Source organism: Diceros bicornis, chromosome 4 (assembly GCF_020826845.1).
Source record: "Diceros bicornis minor isolate mBicDic1 chromosome 4, mDicBic1.mat.cur, whole genome shotgun sequence".
Classification (NCBI taxonomy): Eukaryota; Metazoa; Chordata; class Mammalia; order Perissodactyla; family Rhinocerotidae; genus Diceros; species Diceros bicornis.
The window spans coordinates 47,008,919-47,034,418 of record NC_080743.1 but is presented as its reverse complement, the minus strand read 5'-3'; the positions used below and the strand labels follow the sequence as shown (position 1 = coordinate 47,034,418).

The 25,500-nt window shown below is 45.3% G+C and overlaps 1 pseudogene; it reads right to left on the bottom strand.

Moving 5' to 3' along the window:
* Positions 1 to 627: 627 nt before the first annotated feature.
* LOC131401110 (trafficking kinesin-binding protein 2-like) overlaps positions 628 to 25,500 on the bottom strand; it is a 144,490-nt pseudogene continuing 119,617 nt past the window's right edge.

The window sequence follows — 25,500 nt, the reverse complement described above, 5'->3', positions numbered from 1 at the left end:
TCTATCTGTTTTATTTTACAATTAAAAAGTTAAAATGAATTTTAAAATAGATATTATGGACAACTTTATGCCAATAAATTTAAAATTTTAGGTGAAATTAAATTCCTAGAAAAATAAAAACTGATGCAAATTCTTACAACTTTTAAAGAAATTGGGTTTATAATAAAAAATCTTTCATTAGAGAAAACTCCAAGGACAAATGGCTTTATAAACTAGTTCTAATCATTTGAGGAAGAAATAATTATTTTACCCAATTCCTTCCAAAGAGTAGTAAAAGAGGAGTTAGCTACCAACTCATTTTCTATTGACTTTTTTTTAAGACAAGAAAACCCAACTGAGGGAGTGTGTTACATAACACATTTCTTTCAACACACATTTTCTTTCTTTGCTGTCTCCATACAGTACATGGTTTCTTTCTTTGCTGACTCCATATACTCATAAACCTTTCATAGATATTCTCCATTTAGCATACCTCATCGTCCAGTGCCTCATCACAATTCTGTTTCCATTCCTCTTCTTTCCAGATGCACATTCCCTTTCTCTCAAGTCAGACAGGACTACATGTGTCAGTCAGTACATGACTATTCATGTATTAATTTGTGCAAGAGGTCAGCTAATTGCTGAGCCTCAGTTGTCCTTCATGATACCCATTTTGGGTGGGGATGTACAATTGGAGTTCCAAAGCTACCTGTCTTGACTGGAAGACTCTTGATTCCTTTTCATTCCACCCGATAAACTGCTACCTGCATTTAAATAAACAGCAGAGTCTGGTCTTTGAAGATGAATTTCTGCCTCTTGGCATCTTCCATTCTCCTGGGCATCAGTAGCCTTTATGACTCTGGATGTCCCTAATCTCTTCAGTCTGTCCACTAAACTCCTCTTCAACCGGGCCCCATCAGGAGGATTTCATGAAGGTCTTAAGCCATACATTTCCTGGAGGAATGTTTCAGCTGATTAGAGGGCCAGAAAATTTTCAGAGATGTTCTTGAGGCTTAAAGGGCAAAGGAGAAGGGCAAGGTAAGTGAGAGGGTGGATTTGGTGGGGTGGAAGTAATAGCCAGGGCCTTGGGGGAGGCAAGAGGAGAGGGCCCTTAGAAACCAGGCTGTGATATACTTTAGGGAGGTGCCTCACACTTGGAGGAGTTTGGCCATGCTTATGATGCTACCGAAAGTTATAGTAGAATCTGATTGGTTGGTGATGGTTTCACTAATGCTGAATCTATGGTACATGGCAGGAGAATTCATAACAGTGCTTAGGGAAATACTGTCATCTCTTCTGAAATTATAAAGGGGACCTGAGCTCCTGAGTGATTTCAGAGAGATGCCATACCCTATATATAGGCAGTGAGAGTGAATGTTCAGTGTGGATGATAGACACTTTCCTCGGTTTTAGGCTGCAACAGCAACCAATCCACATGCTGAAGTAAGGGTAGTAGGAGGACCCCTGTTACTGCTCTGATATCGAAGGTTTCTGTTCCACTTGAAGAGACTGCTGAACCTAAAAAATGGTGCCCTCATCTTCATCCTCTTCCAAATCTAAGATGTGAGAGATAGCATCCTTGGGCAGTTGAGGAAAGACTTGAGTGGTAATACCCTTTAGTTGTGGGTCAAGAATGGCCCTCAAGTTCGGTTAAACAAGCCACTGCCAATGGTGCAGCATTTGTGATCCTTTGAGGGGCTTGACAATTTGGAATTTTTCTGGCATAAAACCTTGAAGGGACTGGTGCTACTGAAGTCTGTGATCCCTGGCTGGTCAGTGTAGAGAAAGGCAAGGCTCTCTGTCGTGGTGTTACAGTAATTAACGCCTTCTTTGTGGTCATCCAGAACTTGCATATTCTGCTCCCATTCGTTAGCATGACTAAGGCATCAGAAAAATTGACTCTAAGGCAGACAATATAGACCATGTTTTAAAGATATTTGGCCGCAATGAAGACGAGACAGAGAAGAGGGAAGTATGGATGGGAATGATTTGTTTTTTAATGAAAGACATTTGAGCAAGTTCAAAGCAAGTTCAAAGACCCAGCAGAGAAGAAGTTCAAGAATGAAGAGAGCTGAAATAATCAATAGAGTAAGTGTCCCAATGAAAAAGAGGTGGGAAATGGGATCCAGAGAGGATGGTGGGATTGATCTTTGCTAAGAGAAAGAACATCCCTCTTCTCACAGAACAGATCTGGGAGAGGATGGCAGAGCATGGTGTTTTTGGATTTGTTGGTAGAAAGTTGAGGGCATCCATCTATGCTGGCTTCCTTTTTTTGTCTGTGTATTATGTTGGGGGTCATCAGCTGGGAGTGAAGGGTTGTAGAGAGGGTTGAAGCAGCAAATAAGAGATTGGAGAAGAATGAAAGTTTGAAATAACTGTATTAGAGAGAGGAGCAAGTGAATTGGCCTGAGAAAGACAGGATTATCAGGCATTGATGAGGCACTTCTTATGGTTGGAGATCATGAATTTATAAGTTAGTAGCATTCTGATTTTCTGTGAGACTTTATGCAAGAGGCAATTTAATATAATGATTAGAGTTCAGGCCTTGGGGCCAGAGAAACCTGGACTGTGTGACTCTGTACACGTTACTTGATGTTTCTGAGCCTCATTTGTACAATGAGAAAAATAGTAATCCTTATCTCATAGCATTCTTGAAAGAAGTAAATAAGTTATTATGTAAGAAGCACTTGGAAAAGTGCCTGATATATAGTAAGTTGTTAACAGAGATTAGTTTTAGCTTTTTATTTTCTCTAACATTGCTCAGTTGGTTGAGGGCAGGCAGAGGGAAAGATTTATCCAGGATGGGATTTTGCTAGACTGGTGCATAAAAGGACAGAAGGCAAAGGAGATTAGAATGTGGACTGAAATTAATGATGTGATGAAGCATTGACCAAGATGAACCTCCAAGCAAGAGGGAGGTGATGAGAAGAAGAGGTGATGGATAAGGAGAATATTACCTGGATGGACAAGATAGTTGAATGATGTTGAAGACCTGTTATAGCTGGGGTAGTTGAATAGATAAGCTGGGAAGATAAAGGTTGTGATCAGATACTAGGATACTTGGCTTAGTGATTTTTCCAGATGAAGAAAATTAGGGAATGATAATATCGTTACTATGAACATAGGAGGGTGGAGAAAGGGAGGAGAAGAGGTCAAGGTGGCAGGAAGCCAGTGATTGGATGGCTCATCTTCATGGACAGTAAAGTCCCCCAGAATTGAGGTGGCAAGAATTGGAGTGGATAGGAAGAAGGTGTCAAGGTTTCATTTCAGTCACCTATGTAACTGGATGTGTAGGAGTCCACCATTAGGGTGTCTTTCCACAGGGTCACGTATTGTCATCATCCTTTATTAAAATCCAAAGGCCTCTAGAAGGGTAACAATAGCCAACATTTATTGAATGCTTTGTGCTAGGCACTGTTTTAAGCACTTTTAATGTAGCAATTCTTTTAATTTTCTCTGTGATGACTATGAAGTGGGTTACCATTATTAGTCATATTTTATAAATAAAGGAACTGAGGCTCAGAGGGGTTAAGTAATTTACTCAAGGCCCAGAGCTAGTAAGTGGCAGACCTTAGATTTAAATTCAGTTAACCTGGCTTCAGGTCTATGTACTTAACCACTATACCACCCTGCCTCAGCACATTAAGTCACTATTACTTTAGTATGAATTTATTTCTCTCAGGCATTCCTCCATGGCAACTTAAGAGCAAGTGTTGGGGTGGGATATGTCTGTCTACAATAACTGTGTGTGTGGTGGGGGAGTGGTCCATCGTGTCCACCAGTTCCCACTTCCTCTGGGCCTGACATGGGTCGGAACAGTGTCCACTACATCAGGGATGCCGCATCTGCCTGGGCTTGGGAACCCGTGCCTGCAGGTCCACCAGGGCTTACGGGGTGCAGGAGGATTGCACCTGAATCCATTGTGGGACGTGTGGGCTTGTGTGGGACTCTGCCCTCTTTTTGCTGCTGCTTGCTCTGGACACTGAAGAAAGCTACATTCCCAGCCTGGCCGGTCACTGAGCTAAGAGAGCTGCACAGATGGGTGTGTAGTGAGGGGACTGGGCGCAAAGGCCAGCACAACCTGAATTCCCTCTGTCCCCTCCTGGCCCCACACCTTTTGGCCCCGTGGGAGGGAGAAGAGAACAGGCTGTTTGGAGGAGGCTGGGAAAAGCCCTGGAGGCAGTGACTGGTGTCTGGATGCTCCAGTGCTCCTGGGGGCCCAGGGGCAATGCGTCCTTTGCCTACCAAAACCCTTTGGAAGGAAGTGGGATGGGCAGGCATCTGAAATGGAGTGACAAACAACAGGGGCAGGCAAGGGGGCTGGATAGTGAAAGACACTGCAGGGGGATTCTAATGAAGCAGTTCGTCATCACCATCAGCAGGGAGACCCCTTCGAGGATCCACAGCCCCCTCCCCATTTGTCTGGGTGCAGGGAGGCGCGGGTGTTAAAATCCTTGGTTCCTTTAGAAACCAAGACAGGACGGAGGGGAATGGAAGCATTTGCCTGTGAGTGGAAGAGGCCAATCTAACAAGGGCCGTGTCTTTGAGTGTTGTTGCATGTCTGCTGTCTCCTTTTCCACAGTAAGAGAAGTTCACCTGGGCACATGGACGCCAAGCCAAGGACCTTTCCCAACCTTTCTAACATGAAACCAAGTCCTGCCAACAAGATGTGAGCTGAAATAACGTTTCCTGTTTCCCAGCCTTGCACTTAAAAGGACTAAGTGTGTGCTCCCTGCTTCTCCCCTTCCTGTTGGCTGGGGCGTTGGCAAGAACTGCATTGCCACTTGGACCTACAAGTGGAAACCATGGGCTGAGAATGGCAGACCTGTCCACCTGGATCACCTGTCTACTTCTGGACTGTTACCCAAGACACAAGAAACTTCTATCTTGTTTAAGCCGTCGTGTTTTTAGATCTTTTCGTTATAGCAGTTTGTCCTATACCCTGAGAGATGGCCTTATGCTTGAAAAGGGAGTGAAGCAGGAGCAGTTGGTAGAGATCGTCTGATGCTTTGAACCTGAGCCAGGCTGACTGTATGAGGGACTTGCCTCAGCTCTGGAGCTGGAGCCCCCATTTTCATGTGTGGGATTAACTCACCCGGTACCAGGCATACAAACACGATGTTCGCTGTGCCCGTGGCCCTAAGGAGGGCCCATGGCTCCCTCCTCCTAGCCCCAGCTCAGGGGACTTATGCTGGGGGAACCCAACCCAAGGACGCCCAGGGCCTGAGCTGGCCCCAGCCTGCAAAGATAGGCAGGGCCAACCCAATCATCCTTCTTGGACTGAGAAAGTGACAATCTGCCTGGACAGGAGACATGGATAAAGCAAGCAAAGTTGACAGGAAACTATTTCTCCCAAGGACATGCTGCAGCTGTAACATGTCATAATTCCCTTCAAGTGTCTACTGTGTTTTCACTGAGAAACTTTGTTCTCTAAAACCGAAGATTATCAGAAATTCACTGTTTGAAATTCTATCAGTACGAATGAAACATTCCCCTCTTGCCTGGAGGGTCTAAGTCGCTTTGACACAGGGAGGCAGTCCAGGTTCACAGCCCAGGTGCAGAGCTGCAGATAAGGGCTTTCTGGATACCACAGCTTTGTCCCAGCTTTGTCGTTTCTAAGGAAAGAGGACCTTGGTTCATTCTGCAGCCCAAATCTGATTTGACTCCTCACTTAGCTTGGATTTGCTGTGAGCCCAGCAAAACACGGCTCATTTAAATGTTACCCCAACATTCTATAATAACTCAGTTTCTCCTGCATTTGGCGAGGTGCCTCATGGTTGTTCTGGTGCTGGTCTCCCTCATTGCCACAGGTCAATAAACCTGGGTTTGTCAGGTCAAGACCCCAGGTTTGTTCCTGGTGGTCTTAGGCTGGTTGGTCTAAGAGACGCATTTGAATTTGGGGACATGGAGAAGATCCAGCAGCATGGGGACTGCAGCTGAATGCTCATGTTATGGGACAAGACCATGAGGTCAAGTTCGGGCTTTGAGGAGCCTTGGCAGGCTGAGTTATGAGGAAATAGAAACTACAAAGGGGTAGAAGCTATAGGAGAGAGAAGAGAAAAATAAGGAAGAGAAAAAGAGGCAGCAGTGAGTCTGAGTTTGGGGAACGGAGCACATATTCAGAGACGAGCCGTTGGCCTGTGAGTGAGGTGGAGTGCTTGGCTGGTCCCCAGTGCTGCCCCTTCCCCGCCTGGCTCCAGGGCTCCAGAATGTTGGTCCTGGGCTAGTCTGTGAGTCTCTTTGTTCTTACAACCCAAGCAGCTTGACTGAAACCTCCTACCTCTCCTGTGCTACCAAAAATCTCAGATGTGAGGCAGGCCATACTCGGAACAGGGGCAAGGCTCTTTCTGGAAGGTGCCATTCGTTCATTCACTCATTCATTCATTCATTCAATCTATATATTAAGCAGTCTCCTAGGTATGAGCTTTCTTAGCACAGACCTTTCAAAATACTCGCACCATGGGAGAAATAACCACTTTATCAGCCGACACCTTCACTGTCAGTAATGGTTCTACCGAAAACCAGATCCAGATATTAAATTAAGGAACTCAAGGGAAAGGGAAGAAAAGTCCTGGCAAGGTAATGCGGCCAGGAAGGTCGACCTGACGATAGGAAGGGAAGGATGCTCCAAAGACACCCTAGCACATCCCCCCAGGAGGGGCACTAATTGTCCCACGCAGAACTATCCCAGGCAGCTTGCAGGTGATTGTATTGCTTTTGAAGGAGTGCAGCAACTCTCAGGTTCCAGCTGTGACCCAGGCCTTCACCCCGCATCTAGTCAGGAGTAGACAGAAGGTAAACAGATGCTATGAGGCATGTGGCTCTGCAAAGAGAGAGAACCACAGCTTCTAGGAAGTGGGGAGAGACAGGGAGGGAGGAGCTGAGAGAAGGAGCCCTCCTCTGTGCAAATCCCTGGGCAGTTCTGGGGAGGTGAGCGCCAGCAGACAGCAAGAGAGCGCATCTCAGAACTTTGTGGTGGACCTTCCCTGGGGCTGCCCTCGTGTGGTATGCCTGAGGCTGCCATCGAGTGTGGACTCGCCATGGGGCTCCTTATGGGCCTATTGTCTCCACAGCCTCACTCGCCCCCTCCTGGGTCCCTCCCCTCTCCTCTGCAAATGGTTTTTATTGAGCACTACACGTAATTTCTCTGGGCGCTATTTAGCTCATAACTCATATTCTAACTCTCAAATGTTTCCTGTTTTGGTGACACCTCTTCAGAAGTGTAATCTAGTAGTTAAGAGTGGGGGCTCAGAGCCAGATTGCTGGGGCTGAATCCTAACTGTGCGGCCTGGGCAAGTCATTTATCTTTCCTCTGCCTCAGCCTCCTCATCTGTAAAATTGGAATAATAGTGATAATAATACCTGCCTTGTAGGGTCCTTAACGAGGATTTCATGAGTAACAACAGTGGCTGGCCCATAGGAATCACTCAGTAAATGTTTAGTGCCAGTCTTAGATAAATTGGACTTATTCTGTACTCTCAATTGTAGAGATGTCCCTAAAAGCTATTTCTTTTCAAATAAAGCACATATGATAATAACTAGGAGTTAAGGAGAAACATCATCTGGCTTTGTGTGTGGAGGGGAGTCTCGCAGCGTTGCTATGCCCGACCTGCCCTGGGGCTGCAGCCACCTCCAGACTGACCTCGGTGGAGCCAGCCCCACCCAGGTGGTCCACACAGGCCCTCTTGACAAGAGTGGCACTCAGGGTCTCTCTGAGGGGCGGGCCTGGGTGAGGAGGAGATGGGCAGCTTCCATGGGCTTCCTGGACTTTGAGTGAGGAAGCGAGTCTGAAGGTTCCGGGCTGTGTAACCTCAGACCTGGGTAACCTCACAAGTCAGAGATTCCTTGTGAGTAAGGAACACAATGGGCACCATCTTACCTAGTTCCTAGTTCATGAGGACAAAGAAAGAAAACTCTTGGAGAAACCAGAAATTAAAAGTTCGGCGTAGCGTACTCTCAGCTGTGGCCTTTCAACCCTGCTGCCTTCCCAGGCTGCCTGTGGCTTCCAGAAGAGGTCAGGCTGGGAGTGGAGACTTCGACCGTGCAGGGCTGTGTGGGTAGGGGAGGGGGAATGCTCTGACCTGTGACTCCTGAGAGCTGGGAGGGTTTTGGCCTTGCCCAAGACAAGCTTCTTGGAGGATGTGGAACAAACCTGGAGGCTAAGGTGTCTGCTCCTCAGAGGAAGACCCCCCCAGGGGAGGCCAGGGGTGTGAGGCTGGAGTTGTTGCAGCAAGGCAGCGCCTGGCTGCTTCAGGAGAGCCGGGCCCCGGGGCTGAGAGCAGGGCCTGCTCCTGCCGTCTGCAGCACCTTACGAGTGGCAGCCACACAAAGCTCCATTGGCTGGACTCCTGGCGGTGCTCAGCCTGTCCTGGCTCAGCCCGTCCTGGCTCAGCCCGGTGGGGACACTTGGTGCCTAGCCCACAAGACGGGCCACCCCCTCAGGGCATTCAGGCATGGCCTGGGGACCTTGCCTGGGACCTGACAGCCTGAGGACTGGCCATGTGTCTGACCAACCATCCTCCCACCTGGCCGCTGGTCAGCCACTGGCCCAGCCACAGGCCCCTCAGGCTCCAGGCCTCCTCCTCAAAGTCCTCGTTCCTCCTGTGTTTTCAAGAGAGACACATGTCAGGTACAGGTGCAGGGGAACCTTCTCTTGAGGACAGAAAGAACCAAAGAAACTTTGACAAAGAGCACTTAAGAAGCTGTAAGGGACAACATTTGAGAGGGTACACGATGAAAGGCGCTATGTAAATGCAACATGTTAGAGCGATTATACTTGTCAGAAAAGAAATAAATGAGCAAAATTTTTCTGAAAGCCACCTGATTTAAGTCTTTGAATTACACTCACATGCACCAGCAAAATGCAAATAGCGTTGATTCTTGGAATATGTGTGCTTTCCTTTACTTGTGAGACTTGTTAGATAAGGCTTCCTGGAAACTCCGCAGTCTGCCCTCTTCCTTTAGTAAAAATACAATTTTTGTCATTAATCTGATCATTACAATGGATTCATTTATTGTATTTCAAAGTCCTCAGGTGGCATCTGGGGAGAAATAAAACAAAGGAAGCTAGGGGCTGCTCTACTGTAATTGAGGATTGAGTTCTCCCAACCCCATGCGATGGGAGGTTAATGTAATGTAACCGGACTGAAGAGTCCGAGCGCCCAGGTTCTTGGTCAGCGCAAGAGAGGAATTCAGGGGCTGGTCCCATGGCTTGGCGGTTAAGTGCACGCGCTCCGCTACTGGTGGCCCCGGTTCGGATCCCGGGCACGCACCAACGCACCACTTCTCCGGCCATGCTGAGGCCGCATCCCACATACAGCAACTAGAAGGATGTGCAACTATGACATACAACTATCTCCTGGGGCTTTGGGGAGAAAAAGGGGGAAAAAAAACGAGGAGGGTTGGCAATAGATGTTAGCTCAGGGCCAGTATTTCTCAGCAAAAAGAGGAGGATTGGCATGGATGTTAGCCCAGGGCTGATCTTCCGCATTAAAAAAAAACAAAACTAAAAAAAAAAAAAAAAAAGAGGAATTCAGACACCGACACAACGGCAACAGTTGTGTCGTTGCAATCTTGCAATCTCATATGCTTGCAATCTTGATGCAAACAAGTCATGATTTATTAGAGGAAAGGTCAGATACACTCCAAGAGAGGAGCGGGCAGTGCCAGAGAACTCATCGGCCCCTAGTCTTGGGTTAGTTTGATTTTTATTTGGGCTGTTTAGAGGGAATTTGCATTATCTGGTTATCCGCCAATAATGATTTTTCCTCCACCCACGTCAGGAGGGGAGTTCTTGACCTTTTAGGGGCATCTCCAGAACTGTCATGGCAGTCACTCCTCGCGGAAGGGGGCTAATGCATATGGAATTTGTATGTAAATTAAAGAAAGGTCAGTGTCCTCTAGAGATGTATAGCAGAAGGCTTTGTTTTGTGCACTCATTATTTTTATCGTGGTGGTTGAAGGTCTCAGACTCTGGTGCTATCTGTATCTTGTGGGATGCCAGCAAGGTGCTTCTTTGATGCAGCAAGGTCTCCAGCTATGATCCCCCGCTCATGTCTACCGAGCTACCTATCTCAGTAATACAGTGTAAATGGCAGAGATGGGGGCAGCATCTGGAACAGATTCACAGCCACGAGTGGTTGCCTGTGGCTCATGCTGCACAGGGATTCCCTAATGCGGGTCTCACCATTCAAATATTTAGTTCTCATACGTAATCCTCAGCCCAAACCACACGGTTTGGGGCTTGGAAAATATGGCTCCGGAAAGGGATTTGTTGGCCGTGATGGTGAGGGATGGGACAGAGCTCAGAGATGGCTTTGGTGAGAAGCTCGGTGCTCAGGGTTGACTAATGAATGGAAATGCTCACACTCCGTTTACCCCAGCCAACACCTCGCAGCTGCTCCTCAGTTGGGGGTGGGGTTTTGCTTTCTGGACACCACCGTCCAGGAATGTTAGAGCTGCATGCCACCTCCTCAGAGATACACGGTCAGCCCACCTCCTCAGTTTACTTCAGGAACCACACCCAGGGCTTCGTGTGGTGCCCAGGGGCGCACAGGTTGTGGCAGGATGAGGACCAGAACCTATGTCTCCAACCGCCAGTCTAAGAGCTTGCCAGCACACTGCCTCATTTCTACAACCGCTCTCCCCCAGCTGCTGTGGGGAAAGGACCTGGTGCTCTCATCCATGTGTAAAAGTAGATGTGATGGAAAATATCAAAGAAGTGCTAACATTGGCCTGTTAAGCACAGCAAGCAGGTAAGCAAAGACTTTGGGGAGGCAAAGAGAGCCAGGGGATTGGAGACGGAGAGCCCACGTTCCGGTGCCGTCCACCAGCTGAGCGGACCTTTCCGACAGTAACAATGACCTCTCCAAATCTGTTTGCTCATCTATTAAGAGGGAAACAAAAGATTTTCGTGAGGTCTAAATGAGATGTTTTTGAAGAGCACTTTAAAAGCTAGACAAGTACGCAAATACAAGATATTATTAATTCAAATTTTGCAAATACTTGAGGGAGAGATAATAGTTTAGGCCCCTCAAAGGTAATCCCTTGTCAGAAGCAGCCAAGACAAGATTGTTCTGGGCCAGAAAACCCACTAGGCAAGGGGCCAAGGAGCCATTAGAAATACATGATTATTATTACTATTATTAATTATTATCTGGGAGGGGCTGCCACAGGAGATGTAAAATGCCACAGAGATGTAATAACCTCTGGGTTACATGTTCAGGTAAACCTATGATCTTGAAGCAAGGTGGCTGTTGCGGACGTTGCGGTCACTGCCTCCGTTTCCTCATTACAACTCCGGCCTGCAACCGTGAAGACGGCGTCGGCGTCCCTCTCCTGAGGAGCACTGGCGCCCTCTGGTGGACACTGCTGAGCGGGACACCGCGGCGCCGCAGAGGTGCAGCAGCTGGGAGGCCGCTAGGGGCGCTGCAGATGGGCGGGACTGACGGAGCCAAGAGAGGGCTCCCGGACATTAGGAGCTATCGGAGACAGCCAGTTCGGTTTTTCTGCCTGTTGTGTGTTGAGAATGGGGTCCAGAGGTTTTATAAATACAGGAAAGTCTTACTGTTCGGTCCTGATAATCTAAAACATGCAAGAATCCCTAATTATCAAGGCACAGCTTCTCTTTGTTCCAGGAGTAGCAAAAGCATTTGCTAAACAAATTAAACCTATTATTCCTTCACAGTCCAGCGTCGATTAGTTCTTCAACTCCCTGAATGTCTTGAGAGGGAATTTGGAACAAGCAGGTGGAGAGGGAAGGAAGGGCATGGAGGGTCAGGAAGTCGCCTGCCCGCTGCTCAGCCCTCTCTTCCCAGCCCCTCCCCCTCCTGGGGTTGCTCGCTAGATGTCCAGCGTAGCCTCCGGGCATGGGGGGAGGCGGGTGCATGGGAAGCTATCACAGGGAGGATCTGGCTGCGCGTCCCTCCTGCAGGACAGGTGACTTCTGAGGGGCAGGCAGAACAGCCGTTCCTCCTGCAGGCTGAACCCACTGGGTGCAGCCGGGCGAGGGTCTCTTTGGGGGAAGGCCTCTCAGTTGGCAGGCCTGGCCCATCTCTGACCCAACGAGGCTGCTGGCACTCACAGAGGTCTTTCTCTTCTTCTGCTCACTTAGCTTCTCCGGCAAGAAAGGGGGTGCTTTTCTTAGACAACGTTCAGGGGGTCAGAATCCAAGAATGTAATCCTGCACAAAGGCCTGATCCGGGAACCCATTTTCTGCCTCCAGCCCTTCCTCAATTCCCTCCCCTCATCCTTCCACCTGAATCTCCCACAACGAGCTTGGATCTCCTTTTTCTTGCACAACAGGCCTCGATGGCCCAGAAAACCAGAGCTCAAATCTATGGCATCCCAAAATTCGTTCCTTTTTCCTTGGGTGAAGGGAGGGCTGGGTCATTCCTTCCTGCTGCTAGAGTGGGCTGAATCCTAAGGCATCGGGAAAAGAAATGAAAACGAGAAAGCTGATTTCCAAATTAAACCAGATTGAAATTCATACTAAGCTACACTATTAATAATAAAAACATAAGCTTTCATTTATTGTGTCTACTATATACCAGGCACTTTAAATTCAATATTTCTAATCCTTATGGCAACCCAGCAAATTAAGTTTCTATATTTTCTCCATGAGAAAACTGAGACTCAGAGACGTTAAGTGACTTACCAAAAGCGACACAGCTATAGATATCAATAGAAATAGGGAGGTTCTGCTGCAGTAATAAATAACCTCCGTGTTCCAGTGGCTTCTGTTAATAAGCCAATAATAGTTTATTTCTTATAAATATTTCAAGTCCGTCACTGTCCTCTGCATCGTCCTGGCTGAGGCCTAGAGTGATGGAGCTGCCAGCCATGGGGCATTGCTGGGTGCTGGTCAGAGGTCAGAGAGATCTGGACAGTCTCTGTCAGCAACTGCATGCTCTGGCCCAGCGGGGCGCTCGGGCAGTTGGCTCACAATTTGCTGCCGGAACAAGTGACTCAACCCCACCAACTGCAAGGGGGCCCAGAGGTGCAACGTACAAGTGCTCAGGAGTCAGAGGCTGGGAATGCTGGGGACCAGTGTGGAAGACAGGGACCCGTGTGTCTATGCCTTGCCTCCCTCCTCTGGGTGCTCTTCTGGGTCTCACTCACTTTCCTGTTCCTCTCTCCCCTTCTTCCTTCCTGTGTCTCTCTGCTTCTCTCTGCATCATAAAACTTCACAATTTTCTCATGGGTTAGCTGAGAAGTAAATACGAGTTCTCAGGGTGTATCCAACTCATTCTAAATATTACTAAGTGAGACTAACAATGGTTGAAAGTACACTTGATAAAATTTGTCACTGACTGAAAATTAACAGAAGAATAAATCTACTCGACCAAATTTACAAAATTTCATTAGAAAAAAATGGCCACAAAAGAAAATTCACAATTGTAGATGCTCTAATTGGTAGACTATATGGATCAGAAGCTGATCATGAATTAACTTTATGGTAAAATTTAAGTGGAAAAGAGTTGTTGCCAATGAAATAATTTCAAGAATATAAAAATGAAAAATGGAAAAAATTGGAAACTGTTTAACTGCACAATAGGGAAAATGTATTAAGAAATTAAATTGTATTAGAAGAGTTTGCTCTGAAAAATGCTTGCCCAGTGAAAATTTATCAGTGTTTCCATCTTCTGTGACCTCCACGTCCATGTCAATGACCCTTACTGGCTTGGCTTCTGTGAATGTCACCGACCCACTTTGTACCTTACTTACATGTAGAACAACTTCAGTTCCAAATATTGAACTTGGAACTCCATCTCTTTGCACACAGTATCTTAATTTTCCACTTGTTCCATTCTCTGTCACTTCCCTTTCATAGCTCTCTTTCTTTCCCTCCTTTAAGAATTTCTATTCCCGTGGGCTCTGTCTCCAGCTCACTTCTCTTTCTCCGCGCTCTCCCTGGGCAATTTCAAACCATCTTGTATAGTTCACTGCTACTTTTGTGCTGATGACTGCAAAATTGGTATCTTTAACTATAACAGTCATGCTTCTTAGCTTCAAATAACAACAAAAAGACTGATTCACTTAAGCAGGAAAAGGAATTTATTGGAAAGATATTGAGTTTCTCAAGAATTGACCAGAAAGCTGAAGAGACTAGGCTTAGAAAATGAGCAGGAGGGTGGGGGAAGCAGAGGCCAGAACCCCTGCCAGGGTCACACCACAGGGGTGATCTGGTTAGGACCCCCTCAGGCTGCGGGCACCACTGCCACTGCACGTGGGCAACACCACTGAGCTGCCGCAGGGAATTCTAACTGCCCTGCTTCTTTGTGTCACCTGCTCAAGAGTTGGGCCACCCTGAGGGCACCTGCCCACATCTAGCTGCTTGAGTGGGGGGAGAGCGAGTATCTGGTCTTGATGGGAGGAGGGGCCCTTCCTCTCACCTTGAGTCACACGGTGGCAGATTCTGCAAACATAGGAAGTGGGTTCAGGGCCACAGCGACCACAAAGCCTAAGATATTTACCAGCTGGCTCTTTATATAAGAGGGGTACTGACCCCTGCTTTAGAGGTTGAACAGTCACAGATGTGAAGGTTGACTGGTCACAAGATTTTTCAGGCCAGGCTTGTGTTATCTTTGGCCTTCTGTTTATTTACTTCTGGTTGGTTCCAGGTGCAAGTACCAACGACCAACTATCTTGTCTAGACATAGGTTTTTAAGCCTGAAGACTCTGGCCATTGGCTTACTGACATTTGTGCTCAATTCATTCCTCATCCCGTGCCCTATTTAATGGCAGTTATCTTGAGGCCAGGTGAAACAACTGGCTTGTCAGGGAAATCAGTGACCTTAATCCATCTGGGCCACTGGGGGGTTCTCTTGTCTTGGAGAGAGATCTTAAAGGTAGATGCTTGGGAAAGGTTAGGACCATGCCACAGACTTATTTCCTGCTACAAGACTATCTCTAATTTATAAATCCTTCAGGTCAGTGACTAGAATCAGTTGGCTTAGCTTTTTGACCCACAAAAGCCCCACATTCTTGGACTCTCAGGCAACTCAGATTGCAGGCTGCAGGCAGAGAAAGTAACTTCTTCAGCAGAGTTTTACTCCCTCTCATCCTTGCAGACTGATTAGGTCTCCCCTAGATTATTCTAAAATGGGAAAAAAGTACCCCCAATATGCCAATATTCTGATTTTTTTCTCAACCATTTCTTCCAGAACCACAGGCTTGGTTCATACCTCCCAATGTATTGTAGGTGACAATTTGACCAAATGTTTTGTCATCGCATAACAAGCATCACCAGTTTTCCAGCATGCAATGATTCTTTGCTGCCACCTGCTAAGTCAATGCCACACTTTTGGGTACCAACTTCTAGATAACATAGGATATAGATTTTTCTGGGTGTAAGAGAGACCCCAAATAACAATGACTTAGATACAAGTGACCCAGTTTTCATGTCATTGTCTGAAGGTAGGCAGTCTAGGGCTGATATGGCAGCTCTGCTTTAAGTAGTTGTCCAGGGACCCAGACTCTTTCTATCTTGTTGCGCCACCATGCCTCAGGTGTGGTTCTCCCTGAAGATGACTGTCCCCCATGTTCGTATTCCATGCAGCAGGAAGGAGGGAGTGAACCTGGCATCCTCCCCATCCCCTTTAAAGGCATGCCCTGGAAATGGTCTGCCTCCCTTCTTCTCACATCTCACTGGCCAAAAGCTATTCGTATAGCCACACTTAGCTGAAAGGAGGCTGGGGATGCAGTCTTTATTAGAGAGAACAAAGAGAGTCAATGTTGGTGGACAACTTTTATCTCTACCCCAGGCTCCGTAATCAGTCTTCACCAAGTCAGGTCGGACCATTTTGATTAGCAACCTGCAGTCTATTATAACTACCATGATTATCTTGCCTTTGGCAGTTGAGTGCCTCAAATCAGCTTCTTCCATTCTGGTATCTTTCCTTTTCCATTAAAAGCAAGGATCTCATTTCAGCTGCATTCAATTGCAACATTGGTTTATGGAAATCAGTCATGAAATTGCTTTTCAAGATGCTGGTGCTCTCCTCACCAATGTATTTTGGTCTTCTGGGCTCTCCTGAGGATAGAATTAACAGATGTATGGGCAGGTCACACATGATAAATCCTCTACAGCATTTCTATATCCCTAGGTGTTTTGCTTCTTCCCTCCATAATTTCCATGGAATTTCATTTTGCATGAGTCACTGTTGAGTTCAGGTTTCAAACCAACAACTGACATGACTATTAGGACCGTTCACAGTGGCTGGAGCTAGCACACTGACTCTTGATGGTAGGGGTGGGGGAAGCAGAGGCCAGAACCCCTGCCAGGGTCACACCATGGGGGTGATCTGGTTAGGACCCCCTCAGACTGCTGGCACCAGTGAGCGTACTCCTGATAGATAATGATGTAAAATTATGCCCTCATGGCAAAGCCTGTGATGCACCACCCACCTCCCTCTCGGGAATGAAGGACTTACTCCCTCAGCTGCTGGGAGTATTGCTGGCAGTGGGTCCTCAACTGGCAGCCCACTCAGGGCTGCCTCAGGTGAAGAAAACTGCATCGCTCAAGGTCACGTCCCCTTCCTGGAGCAGCCACATCCAGTGGCTGGTCCAAGTTGGATTATAAAGGCTTGGACCTTTGGCCCCAACTGGAACAACCCGGAATGGTCATCCCAGCGCTAGAGCTCGCAGTGGGGCTGACTGAAAGCACTTGTTGGCAGTGCATGCAGCTCAAATTCTCCCTCTGCATAATTCTGCTTCTGTCCCTTCTACTCCACAGGCGTGGTCCCAAGAGAACCTTCTAACAAAGGTTCTGCATGCTAATCTCCATCTCAGAGTCTGCTTCTCTGAAATTCTTTTGATGAGGATTTACCTTTGTAAGTAATTATGTCCCACCTCTCCACCCACTGCTGCCAGGTTGTGGTGAGGTCTGACTCCAGCTGTAGACCTATAAGCAATGAGCAAAGCAGTGAGGGAAGGAGACGTGAGTAGAATTGCTTCCTTCTGCAAGGAAGTGTGTGAAGGGAGTTACAGCATCTTAAAACTAGGCATCAGACAAGGGAGGGAAGGTGTTTCAGCTGGCAAGGGAGACCTAGTGGGGGTTCAATATTCAGTGTTCTATGGGTCCTCCTGATCTTCCCAAATATCCCCAAAATTACAATTTTGAGGGTCATGATCTTTCCTAAAAAATGCCCTAACCTTCACATAACATACCTAGTTTGTCAATTCAATAGATGTTGAAATTTGGCAATGCAACTGTGTGCTTGGTTTTCAGCTATTTTAGCCTTAAAAGACTGCAAACGATAAGATATTGTTTTAGCACATTGTTAGAAAGTCTTTGGGTTGAAAGTTTAGAGATTTAAGTTTATCATTTTCTTTTTCTAAACTGTCCAGTGCTCTTAGGAAAAGCCATATCCAACAGTCCTCATGACTCATGTGCTTCATTTTGTTCTATGCAAGTAGCAGTATGTCTTCAAAGTTTTGCTCTAATGTGTGCTTCATTCCAGGTGACTCTAAGTGACAACTTAATTTAGCAATTTACTACTGAGGGCCAGGGGCTGCCAGAGTCCCTTCCCTTTACAGTAACTGGATTTCACTGCTCTCTCCTCTGACTAGCCAGAGAACCAATCCTCCAGTCAACTCTCCAGTTTCCTTGCATCTCTCTCCTGTTGTTGATTTCTTTACTAGTTGGTGTTCTTGACTATAAACCAGAAACTGACTCTGATTGAATTAATCAGAAAAGGAATTGATTAGAAAGGATATTGGGTAGCTCACAGAGTCTGCAGGAGAGCTGGAGAACCAGGTTTGGAGTATGACGGGAGCTGGGGTAGGGTGGAGTGAGGGGTGCCGTGGCCACCACCACAGGACACAGACAGCCTGCTTGGACCAACACAGGACATGGAATGTTACTACTGGAACCATCTGAATGAATTTTCAACTGTCCTTTGCTTTTTGTTTCACCAATGGAACAAAGTATTGAGCAGAATTAGCTGATTGGTTGCACTTGGGTCATGTGATCCGTGACCCCAGATGTCATGGAGACTAAGTATATGGTCTCTGACTTTGAAGGCTCAGGGGAGTGTTGCCTCTCACCAAACTCATACAATGGCAGATTTTCCAATATAGAAAGGGGGTTCAGATGCTGGGCAGCAAAAACAAAACAAAACAAAACAGAAGAACATAACCGATTCATTATATTACGCCCCTCTCCCTCTTCTCTAACTGCCTCCTGCTCATCTTCCCTTGGACACCCACAGGCTGCTCAAGCGCCCCATATCTAAACTGAAGTCATCATCTTCTCAGCTAAACATACTTTTTCTCTTACATCCCGCAACTAAGTTGGTGACTTTTCTCTCCGCCTGCTCCATTGTCCAAGCTAGAATCCCATGAGCCTTCCTTGATTTCTCTCTTATTCCTCACACCCAATAAATTACCCCATTGTTTAGATTCAGCCTCCTAGGGAACTCATAAATTCGCCTCTTTCTTGTCTACTCCCACTATCTTATTTCAAGCCTTCATTATCTTCTCATTGAATTATTTCAATAGCTTCTTAACTGGTATATCAATTAGCTATTGAAGCAATAATTCTCGTAGCAAACCACCCAAAAACTCAGTGGCTTACAACAACAAGCATTTGTTTCTCACTCATGTACCTACAAATTGGCTGTAGTTCAATGATCTCGGATAGATTTGGCTGGACTTGCCTCAGCTGCAGGTTGGGTTTAGATCTGTTTCACTTGTCTGTCATTCTTCTGGCACTATTGGCTACCAGAGGAATGCAGAGGCATGCTCTCCTCATGTTGGAAGGCAGCAGCACAAGCAGGTTAGCTAAACCACTCAAGCACATTTCCAATCTCTACTCGTGCTGTGTTTACTAACATCTCGTTGGCCCAGTCAAGTCCAAGGTCAAAAAATGTACTGCACCCACCGTGAAGCCATGGAAAAGACATGGATGTGTAAAGCTACTAAAGTGGAGTGAAGAACTGGGACCAATAATTTAATCCATCACAACTGGTTTCCCTGCCTCCAGTCTTGCCCCCCTCAGATCCATCTTGCAAACTGCTTTCAGAGGTATCTATCCAAAATGCCAATCTGACTTTGTAATTTCTCTGCTTAAAACTCTGGTTTTTATAAGAAAAGTGCAAGGATGTATTAATACATCCTTCATAATTTGGCCGCTGGTTGCATCATCAGTCTCACCTCTTGCTACAGCCACATCACTGTCCACTCCCTAACTTGATCTTTAAGATCCAGAAATACAAAGTTGCCATGGTTTTGCCATCATGCCTTTGCTCATACTGTTCCTTCTGCCTAGGATGCCTCGCTGCCTCCTTTTAGCAGGCTAATTCCTACCCTGTCTTCAGCCTTTAACTGAAGCATCACTTCCTCCACGTTGCTTTTTCTGCAACCTAGTTGCCCTCTCTCCTAGCCTTTGTTGCTGAGCCCCTGTTATGGACTGAATGTTTGTGTCCCCCTAAAATTCATCGGTTGAAATCTAACCCCAGTGTGATGGTATTAGGAGGTGAGGCATCGGGAGGTAATAAGGTCATGAGAGTGAAGCCCTCATGAATGGGACTGGTACTTTTATAAGGCAATGAAAGGACCAGAACTCTCTCTTTCCACTATGTGAGTTTACAATAAGAAGTTGGCAGTCTGTAACCTAAAAGAGGGCCCTCACCAGAACCCAGCCATGCAGGCACCCTGATCTCAGACTTCCAGCCTCCAGAACTGTGAGAAATAAATGTTTGTTGTTTAAGCCATCCAGTCTATGGTATTTCGTTATAGCAGTCTGAGCTAAGATAGCTTTACAGTGGCACCCCAGATGTATTTGTTGATTGACTCATCGTTCTCTCCCATCATGCCATAAGCCCTTTGGGTCTTCATGCTCGGTATGGTGTCTGGCTCATAAAAGGTGTTCAGTAAATGTTGATCTGAACTGAACTGCCTCACACCTATTGACTCCTTATCCCCTAGACTGCTGTCTTATTTTTTTGAGGCCACTAGACCTGGAAAGGAAAGAATGGAGCTTTGTGACTTCTTCAGGAAGATGAGAAGGAAGAGGGAAGAGCGGAGTCCTAAGGTGGCTGGAGAATAACTCATTGAATAAATTAGAGCTTGTTGTATGGAAGTGTGACAATAAATTTTGATTTGGAAAGTTGAGTTTCAGCTAATTGTAGCCTCGTTGGAATGACCATCTGGAAGCCAGAGATGGGAAATGTATTGCTCATAAAAATAGGTCAGGGCTGGAAATGTATATCTGGCATCTCTGTTTTGGGGTGATAATGGAAGCCACTAGCACTACCTAGAGAGAAAAGCAAAGCTCAAGAAAGAGGGCTTTGCAGGCTTTGCAATGTGATGGGGACTGAAGCCTAGTGAACCACCAACTGATCAAATGAACAAATATGTTCCAATGTGTTAGAAAATCTTAATGTTACCTGTGCAGAGGTGGCAGGTGAGCTGTGATATGAGCCTTCTGAAGAAAATGTCTCACTCAAAGGAGTAACTGATGGTGGACAATCTGCTCCTCTGATAGGGTTTTGTGGCCCTCTTAAATCCCATCACCTAGGTAGCAGCCGGCCATAAACATTCACGGAGGGTCCTACAATGATAGGACATGATAGTTAAAGCCCATTCCATGTGGAAATTGCTTTTGTTTTATTTTTAATGACCTTAGACATCTGGTATGGGCATTGGAGACTTCTAAGAAGACTGAAAACAATCTAAGACTAGCAATAAGTTCCTCCAGCCGTTGGACCATAGCAATTTACTGAAAAAATAAAATCCCAAAACTTTTTATTAACATGAACGTTTGGGGGAAACCCTGTGAACCCTCTGTGTTACAGTCTAAAGATCTATATCACCAGCTGTTTCCCACAACAGAAATAGAAGATGTTCTGAAAAGTTCAAATGAAGAAAAATCACACTTAACCTTGCACTTGATTTTCTCAGAGTGCCACGAAATTCTCCCTTGAATCTATATTAGACTGAAACTTTTGTTCAAATTGCATCGATTGTGTTCACAGTTAGATGCTCTAGTCAAAAAAGTTTGTCTGCCAAACCTGCTTTATTAGCCGTGAAACGGTTTTCTTTTCGTGTGTTATTGAAAGCCCCAAGTTTAATGAAGTCAAAGGCATACAAATGTTAGAAATGGGTAGAGCTGCTTTTCATGACTCAAGGAAGAAACTTTCAGAGCAAAGTGTGGGAGCAGGCAGAGGCTGCATTACTGCATCAGGGGTGAGAGTAGGGGACGGGTCAGACTCTTGGTTACACCTCTCCTTTCTTGTTAGAAGGAATAATCTTTTTGGTTCATGGCACTTTTCTAATTTGTTTCAGCTCAGCACTGATATTGGAGAATAAGAGAGAGATAAAAATGTGAGGGAGAAATGTAAAAAAGTTAGAGTTTAAATAGTGCTATTTTACTTCAGTTTAAAAGAGAGGAATATGTCATATAGAACAGACTTCAAGACAAAAAGCATTGCCAGAGATAAAGGAGAGGAATTTCATAATGATAAGAAGATCAACTCAACAGGAAAACATAACAATTGTAAATGTTTATGTGCCTAATAACAGAACTTCAAAATACATGAAGCTAAACTCCTCTCTCAATAATTGGTAGAACCACTAGACAAAAAAAAGTTAGTGAAGATATAAATGATCTGAACGACACTATCAACTGTCTTGACCTAATTGATATTATAGAACACTACACCTTACAGTTGCAGAATGCATATTTTTTTCAAATGTACATGATATGTTCTCCAAGTGACCATGTACTAGGCCATAAAACAAATCTAAATGTCAAAGGATTGAAATCACATAGAGTATGTTCTCTGACCATGTAATTATATTAGAAATCAATAATAATACAATATCTAGAAAAACTCAAAGTGTTTGAAATTAAACCACATACTTCTAAATAATCTATGTATCACTGAAGAAATCAAGAGTGAAGTTAGAAAATATTTAAACTAAAATGATAATGAAAATGCAACATATCAAAATTTTTGGGATACGGCTAAAACAGTGCTTAGAGAGAAATTTGTAGCTTTACATGATTATGTTACAAAGAAAAGTCTAAAAAGAGTAATAGGTGTAGTCTATCCTTGTTAATTTATTTAATAAATTAATATTGAGCACTTAATTTTTGGGTAGACAGCACTGAGCAGAACAGACATGGTCCCTGCCCTCCTGCTGGCCACAGTCTACTGAGAGAGACAAATGATAAATAGGCAAACACAGATAAATATAAAATTAAAATTATGATAAATGCTATGAAGGGAAAGAACAGGGTACCCGGGGGGAAGGTGACCTAATTTAGATTGGAACATAAAAGAAAGCCTCTTAAAGAAAGCAACATTTAAGCTCAGTGGGGCTTGCATGAAAAGCAGGAGATAGTCCATCTTTGATGAAAGGAATGTTCCAGGTAGAAAGAGCTGTGTGTGGAATAGGCAGCTGGATATATGGATGGGAGCCTCGGAGGAGAGTCTACAAACCATCCGAATAGTCAGGGTTCCGAATTGCCAGTATAACTCAGAATTATGCGAAATATTAATCTATTTTCTCTGCATTTCCCTTCTTCTCTGCTTTGGGTCCCCCAGGGGGTGGGTTCTCTTCTTCCAGCCCGCCTCAAGTACAAGCAAAGACTCCAAGATGCAGCAGGGCTAAGGCCCAGATAAAACTGTCTGGTGAGTACTTGCAGAGTGAGGTTTTCTGGTCTCAAAGACCAGTTAGGCCCAGGTTGGACGAAGGGTGAGCAGAAGGTGAAAAGTCAGTCTGGATGGGAGAGGAGGGAGTGGAAGGACCAAGGGTCTTTGTTAAAGGGAGAAAGCTCTTGTCTTGTCTTGCAAGGACCAGGGAGTAAAAACATAGAGCTGTCTAGAGTGCGGACCCTCCACCGATCCAGGGGACCACCCATGATCCCCAGTACTTGTTAACCCTGTGAACAGAAGGTGGGGGACTTGGACTGAATGTAGAGCAGCGCCCTCAAACTTTTTGGTCTCCAGACTTCTTTTCATTCTTAAAAAGTATTGAGAATCCCAAAGAGCTTTTTTCTATTAATTATATCTGTGACAGGCTTGCCAGATAAAGCACAGGATGCCTAGTTAAATCTGAGTTTCAGGTAAATAATTTTTTAGTATAAGTATGTCCCATGCAATATTTGTATTTTTATTTGCTAAATCTGGCAACCCTAATGTATATATATTTACTGAATTAGGAATTAAAACTGAGAAATTAAAAAAAATTTACTTGGGCCGGCCCCGTGGCTTAGCGGTTAAGTGCGCGCGCTCCGCTGCTGGTGGCCCGGGTTTGGATCCCGGGTGCGCACCGACGCACCGCTTCTCTGGCCATGCTGAGGCTGCATCCCACGTACAGCAACTAGAAGGATGTGCAGCTATGACATACAACTATCTACTGGGGCTTTGGGGGGAAAAATTTACTTATTAATTAAAAGTAACAATAGTAAATCCATTACATGTTAACATAAATAATATTTTTATTTAAAAAAGCATATTTCCTAAACAAAAAGTTATTGGGAAGGGCAGCATTATTTTACATTTTTGCAAATCTCTTTCACGTCTAGCTTGATAGAAGACTATTGGATATCTGCTTCTGTATTTAATCTATTGTGATATGTTATTTTGGTTGAAGTATGTGAAGAAAATCACCTTTGCTCAGGAAGAAGGAGGAGATAATTGTGGGTGTTCTTCTTTGATACAATATTAAAATTTGCTAAGGGGTAATTTATAAGATTAGTTGCAATGTGGAATTTGAATCGATATCAATGAACTTTTCATACTCAATTACATTCAAATCTATTGATCTATCTTGCACTTTGAATAGATCTTTTACTCATGCATGATTTTATAACATCATGCGTGGGTCATTTGGAAAATATTGATTTACTCAATTATGTTGATTTTCCAAGTGTAGGCACATTTCATTTTACAATATCAAAAAATCACATTTGTTAATATTACCACCGATTTCTTAGAAAGGTTTTAAGTATTGGCAAACTATCAAACTCAAGGTTGAGGACACACATTTTCCAAAATTCTAATTTTTGCTTGAAAGCTCAAATTTTGTCATTGGCTACAAATGCTGTTTCCATTGAAAGGACAGGCTCACTTGTTCATTTTCAAAAATTTGTCTTCCAAATACCCAATCCTGAAAAACTATGGCTTGTCAATCAGTCACTCTTTCAAGTAAAAATGGTCTTCCATGAAACAAGTGGCTAGTTCATCTTGCAACTCAAATAACCACACAGGTGCTTTGCCTGGAGACAATCGTTACACTTTAGGATGCAGCAGAAGTGCTTTTTGGGTGCTTCCAATTTTGACATATAGAATTTTTTAAAAATGTGTATTTAATTGTCAAGATTTGATAAAATTAATAATTCTTACTCTTTCAAAAAGGATCTTCTTCGATGAAACTGGCTTTCTTCTTTTCTGCAAGGTCATGGTGGTAAAGAACACAGTGCTCCTATTAGTTTGGTGCCACTGCCCTGATTCAGGCTTAGGCACCAGCTGTTTCACTCACCATTGCTTTGTAGCACTGGGGAAAATGTCAACACTGCAAAAAAGGCAAATAATGTCTCAGTAAGTTTATGAAAATAATTTTGGCCTTGCAGACTTCCTGAAAGCATCTCAGCAACTTCAAGGTGTCAGGGGACCACATCTTGGAGACCACTGATTTATGGTAACTGGAAAGCCTTGGCCCCTGACCAAGGTGGAATGGAACAGAGTTGGTTGGAAACTCTCCTCTGAGCAGGGCCAGTGGTGGACACACCACCGTCAGAACGGAAACAAATTCTGGCTTATTTAAGCAGAAAAGGGATTTATTGAACTGATATTGGGTAGCACACAGAATCACCAGGAGGCCTGCAGAGCTAGGCTTGTAAATCAGGCAGAAAGAATCAAAAGAAGCTGCGTGCCCAGAATCCGAGCCAGCATCTCAGCAGCAGGCAGGTGAGGGGAGGGCACCGCTGCTGCCGCTGCAGCTGCTGGTGAACACAGGGTGTTGCATCTGACATCACTGATGCCCCAGCCCTGGTCCCTGGAGGCTGCTGCCATAGCTGTCGTCCTCATTTTTGTCACCTGGGATGATTTCGACGGAGTCTCTGAATGAACTCTGAGTGGCTGAGCCTGGGTCACTTGCCTATGCCCTAGCTGCTCAGGAAGCTGGGAAGCTATTTTGATCCGACACCTCCAGCTTCTCTGGTGGAGCGCAGCTCTGCTTCCTTCCAAGACTATAAGAAGGCGAACTCTCCATGAATAGGAGAGAGGTTTGGATGCTAAGCAGCCAAAAAATGACAACTACCAGAACCCATTTCAGCTGGAGCCACACATTTGGTAGAAATCAGTCAAGCGTTGATCACTGGAGAGACAGGGTCAAAGAAATTTCCAAGGAAGAGAGCGTTGAGTGAGAAGAGAGTGGGGCCTGGGAATGAGCCTTGAGTGGAAGAAGATGAACCTACAAAGAAGATGGAGAAGGAGTAGCAAGAGGAAAGCAGAAAAGTGTTGTGTTCCAGAAGCCAAGAGGGAAGGGTGCTTTGAGAAGGACGGAGTG